The sequence below is a fragment of the Medicago sativa genome, chromosome 5 (assembly GCF_051527215.1).
Source record: "Medicago sativa cultivar Bolivia chromosome 5, Bolivia_mono, whole genome shotgun sequence".
NCBI classification, from domain to species: domain Eukaryota; kingdom Viridiplantae; phylum Streptophyta; class Magnoliopsida; order Fabales; family Fabaceae; genus Medicago; species Medicago sativa.
Window position 1 is genome coordinate 15,207,238 of NC_140753.1, and position 6,234 is coordinate 15,213,471.

The window sequence follows — 6,234 nt, forward strand, 5'->3', positions numbered from 1 at the left end:
AAAACTAAAATAATTTGATATGTTATTAAGACCCATTAAAATTAAGGAACATTATGTGTTTTTATTGAACACTAGTGATTTTGGTGGGTCTTAATAACATATCAAATCATTTTAGATATTTTTTTTTTAAAAAGTTTTACATGCATTATCTATCTATTTATATAAACTTACATCATGAAAACCCTATCTCCTCAAAAAAGCCTAAGAATGTTTACATCAAAGCCATAACCAAACCGCGACAGGTAATAAAACTGAAAATTCAACGAACCTTTTTCTTGGTCCTCTAAATCGTCACATACATTACATTAAGCTAGTAAGACTTACAAGTTGTTTCCCTTGGACCACATATATCCAATGTATCAAGAGGGACAATAATATACTTTTTGCCATAAATTTCTTTTTTGACAATATGAAATAATTTTTATTGTTGCTATTGTATTGTATACCGGATGTATTCATGATTCAAATTAATTTTATAAAAATGAGTAAAAATAAAATAACAAAAAGTAAGAATAAGTTATGTAATGTTAATTTATTGCTATTCTTGCTATTCCTATTCAAGTTCCACACTTTTTCATGTTGTAAAGTAGTGCCTTGTGCGCATGCGTATGTGCAGACAAAAACCCAACGAAGGAGAAGAGGCCAAATGCCATTGCATGCTTACTTTGATGAACCTATATAAGTAACAAGGATCTCATTCATATCTTTATGGGGATTTTAAGATGAAATTTTAGTGTGGGTGATCAAAGCAATTACGTTAGGTTTGGTCGGGCACATATTTTATGTTCTGCTCTTTTTGTTTTTGTTTTATAATATCTATATAATATTATCTAGATATATTTAATTTCACTTGCAATATTCAATTTGTATATTTTTAAATTTGGCTTTTAAAAAAAATTAATGAACAAAAAAAAAATCAACTAAAGCAGGTTGTTAGTTTTCAAATCTCCTATATGCACATTATAATTTATTATTTGAAAAAAATGTAGATCCTAAGGGTCAATATGTCCAAGAAAAGGTCTTATAAAAATTAGTTAAACGTGAACTAAGTAATTGAGTTCAAGTGATCAATGAACTTCGTCAAACAAGAATCATTTGAGAGAACTTGAATTTGATTCCTAGTTAAATATGTTTTTTTTTTTCTCACAAATTAGTTGAGTGTTACTTAACTTTAAAGTTGTATTTATATAATGATATAAATTGTTTTTTTAGGAAAATTTATATAATGGTATATATTGTTGTTTTTTTTTTTGTGTCAAATAGCCTAGTGGCTAGAGAAATTCTCTTTAAAGATGAATAAGTGGATGTTCGAGGTTCAAACTCCGCCCCTGCATATATTATGCATTATCCCTTACCATGTAAGCTAAACTCACAAGGACAAATTGTTGTTGTTATAATCAAACTTTTTGGTCATCTATTAATATTTCAACATTTGTTATAATTTTTTTGGTACAAAAAAGTAAAACCTAATTTTTTAGTTACAATTTAGTTAGTTTTTTTTTTCTAATAAGAGTGTTCGGATGAAGTAAGATGTTGTGTCTCCAGGTATGGTAATTGGATCCAAGTTCAATGGACACCCGAAAAAAATACACACGATGGACATGTAAATACCCACATTGTTGGGTCTGGGCCTGAACTTGGATAATTACCTGCAAATTTGAACAGGTATGAGCGCAGGTACGGACGCTCTAGTGTCCACCCTGCACATTATATATACTATAATTTTATAATACTAAAATTAGTTGATTAATATTACGTCTTTGATATTTATTGTCATATGCATTTTTTTTTATACTTTTAATGCTTTTTATTTGACTAAATAATATGTTGTGTAATATTTTATAAGTAGATTCAAAAGATTTTAGATCATATTTTAATTACGTTGTGATGCTTTTTTGTTATTCGACTTTTTGTTATTAAAAATGAGTAACGGACGCGTGTATAGACACTTAGGTGCTCATGGGGTACGGACACCAAACTGTCCACAAGGGTATTAGCTTGAGTATGGGAATTTTTTTATAAACGTGGATATGGAATGTGCACTGTAGTAACCTGCCGAAAGGATATAGCCATCTCTATATGTGATGTGTCTCCAATCAAACAGTGCATCTTCATGCAATCAACCAATGCATCTTTGATTGAATTTACGCATGGATATTATATTGCATATCTATACTTCTAGAAGTTATCAATTCCAATGTGATAAGTTATGCAGTGTATGTAATGCAAAGGTAGTCCAAATACATGTGTCACATTGGCAAGTTGAAAATCTTTTTCGAAAGAAAGGATAGCTACAAATATGCATGGATCTTAATCTTGTTTACCAGTACTCCAACGAAGATGAAGTTGCATATTTGTCAGTGAATGGTTTTTTATGCCATTATTCAACTGAGAATAAACACCTGTACTGTACATTAGTATAAACATCTGTGTATATCTTTTTCTTCTTTTGTTGATAGAATAAATATCTCCTATAAAAGAGAAAAAAGAAAAAAAGACTACCATGAGATATTTGCTGGTGGGGAGAAATTGCAATTAAATATTTGCGCAAATCTACAAAAATTTCTTGGTAGTGGCCGGGGTTTGAACCCCGGACCTTTGCATATTTTATGCATTGTCTCAACCAACTGAGCTAAGCTCACGAGGACAAATCTATCTAAAATTTGAATCAGGGCCAAACCAGTATAATATTGTGGGTGTTATTATTATTATTTTTTATTTGAAACTAAGTATCCGGTCATTGACCTATTAATCTTAAGAATTCAGCAGAAGATTAAGCATAATGAATAAATTAAATTATAATTAAAAAAAATTAGATTAAAATTGAGATTGAATAAATTGACCGATTAAAATTCAATTCGGTCAAACCACATAAAAAATAACAGCCACTAAATAAATTGAATTCTTCTTAATGACATGGTTTATACGGAGCTAGTTGTTATTCTGATTCTCTTGTTTGCATCAATCTTCTTAATGGTATCGTTGAGAGATATCATGTTTTATGCGATCCTTATTCAGAACATAAAACAATTGCTTCTTCAAAGTAATATTAAGGTTTCTCACACTCTCAGAGAGGGGAACCAGTGCGCAGACTTCATGGCGAAGCTTGGAGCTTCATCTGATGATGGTCTTGTTCTTCATGACTCACCCCCTGCTGGTCTCTTTGACCTTCTTAGAAGTGATGTCGTTGGCACCTTTTGCCTTCGGGAGTAGTTAGCTTCGTAGTAGCTTTTTCTTTTTTATTTGTTTTTGTTCTTTGTTTTCCCATTAGCTTTGTAACAAAATTGAATTCTTCAAATGATATGAGAGGCATAGCTTGAGAAGATTATGAAGGTGAGAAAAACACAAGAAGGGGGGTTGAATTGTGTTTTGAAAAATTCTTCGTTTCTCCTAAAAACTGAACACACTGATCAGAAGCTAAGTGAGACAGCTTCTGAAGTGATGATCAGAATCTAAATGCAGCGGAATAAAACAGAGAGAGAGAAGAAGAACGACACAAAGCAATTATACTGGTTCCTTCCACAATCCGGAAGTAGTCCAGTCCCCCTTGCACTTCCAAGGAGATTTCACTAAGAGTAATATCTGATTACAATTGCTCAAGCACACAAGCAAGAGACTTCCTTTGCTCAAGCACACAAGCTAGAGACTTCCTTTGCTCAAGAACACAATCAAGAGACTTCCTGCTCAAGCACAACTGCAAGAGACTTCCTAACTAAACAAAATTACACAGAAAATTGTTTAAGGTTGAACACTTGATATACAATCAGAGGTGCTCACAATATAAATCAGATACAGACTCAATGGACTTAAGAATTTCTAAGATATGACTTTGAGACACAGAAATTCTAAGTGAATGCAGAACAATTTCAGCAGAGGTTTGGCACTTGTAAAAATGTTGTGAGTCTTTCTTTCAGCGTTCTTGCATTACCAAAACTCTAAGTCTTCACTACTTTATATAGAGGTGTGAAAGAGACGTTGTGAAATTGCCAGCACACCAAAGAGTCATTGTTGAAGCTTGATCTTTCACCAATGATATTTTGCCTGATTTGGTTGTTGTCCTATGAAGAACAAATTTGAAATCCATTCCTTATCCAAAGGAACATCTTTGCAGGCGAAGCCGTATTCTGAAGCTGTTTTCTTGTCTTGTAGCGTGGACACAAAACAGAGTAGTGGAGAAGGTGGTTGTACAGTTCGTACAGAGGTACAATGTCAACGCTTTCGTCCAAAATTGCAAGCACATGCCTTCAAACACCTTTGAAATGACCGTTGCAATGTTCCACTAATTTTCTGCTGTGTTTTCGAATTCAATAGACAGCTTTTGCAATGTAGATTCTTCAATCTTTGAATCTTTTGCAAATTCAGTTGATCTTTAGCTTCTGGTGAAATGACTTCTGATGAGGCAGCTTCTGATGATGCAGCTTCTGTAGCTTCCGATGGTGCAGCTTCTCCAGCTTCTGATGATGCAGCTTCTGATAATGTGGCTTCTGGACTTCTTGTCTTCAGGAGCACTCTTCTTCAGGAGCGCTATTTCTTCAGGAGCGCTTTTACTATCTTCAGGAGCAGCTTGACTTCAGGAGCGCTTTCCACTTTCAGGAGCATATTGCCTTCAGAATCGTCTAAGCTTCATTTTCTTTTGCCCTTTATTTGCTCATTCAGAACCAATTAATGATGTAACTTTTTAACTGTGGTCCTGTACACTCGAACAAATATTAGCTAGTCCAATTTACAATTTTTAATACCTTGTTATCATCAAAACTCTTTGAGGTTCATTGTTAAACACATTTTGTTCCAACAATCTCCCCCTTTTTGTTAATGACAAACAATAGTATTTAAAATTGGTCAATTGTTGTTAATCTAATTAACGAGTTGACTTTGGGGTTTCTGAGGTTTGTAAGCTCAGAGTCTGAGGTTTGTAAGCTCTAACTCCCCCTGAGTCTGATAGTTTTTAAGGTGAGGTTTGTAAGCTCCCCCTATGTTCTATCCAGGTTAATTAAATTCATTTTTCGCACAATAATATCAGAGCTTAAAAAAAATTGAAAGAATTGACTTATAGATAAGAAGAATGGTTCAATTAATTTTATTTGAAATTTGATACTTCACCCTTTTTGATACACCCTTTTAAAGGTAAAACAAAAAGATAGAAATTTTTCAAAATTTTCAAATATTATTAATGGGGCTCAGAGCCTTTAAATACTATCACATATACTCCCCCTTTTGTCATTAGCAAAAAGACATAAACAAAAAGAAGAGATGAGAAAAACATAAGATTAAAGGTTCAGAGCATAATTCAAATTATTTTAAAGCATATTAACCATCTTCAAAGATTAAATAAACAAGCATAGCAAGCATTATTATCAAGGCAAATAATAACACACAAGGTATAAACAGTTAAAGATTTTCAGAAGCAGGAAGAATTCAGAAGCTTATAATATCAGAAGCGAAAAGAACTAAATCAGAAGCAGAGATGGACCAAGAATATCAAAAGCCTAAAGAGACAAAGAAAATAAGCTAAAAGTGTGCAACTATGGGTTTGGCTTATTTCTCTAAAATCTTCTTCAGAAGCTCTTGAACATCAGCATACTTCTTGTCCATATCTTTTCTGTAGTTGTCTTCTCTGATCTTGGCTTCTTGCATATCAGCTTCCAATTTTGATATCTTCAGCTTCTGCTCTAGTAGCTCTGTTTCAAGCCTTTCATTTTCTTCTTTGAGCACCTTGTTCTCCTGAGCTAGAGCCAGGTTAGGTGCATCAATCTTCTCCAGGATCTCAGAAGGAATAATCAGATGCAGCTCCTTAGGCAGGAATTCATCAGGTTCTTTGCCTTTGATACTGAGTGGATTCTTCACCCAAGTACCAAGAACTTCAACATCTCCAGTATTCTCTTCTATTCCATTCAACCAATCTTCCAGCTTCTGCTTGGCTTGCTCTTGAGCCTCAATGCAGGAATCATGCAAAGCTGAAATCAGGTTGACGACCCTTTCTTTTATCCTTCTCCATTGCTTCTGATAGCTAACTTGATGACCCAAGTCATTTCTTCCTGCTATCAGTCTGAGAACTTCAGAAGCAATATCTTCCCACACATCTTGTAGTACTTGAGAATCCAGGAAAATGTTGGGAGGTGAAGGTTGTTTAGAGGGTTTTGGAGGGGCTAAGTGTATAATGGGTAGGTTTGATGATGATTGGTCATTTGTAGTTAAGGATTGGCTAGTTGATGGTTGGTCAGGAGTGGGGTCAAC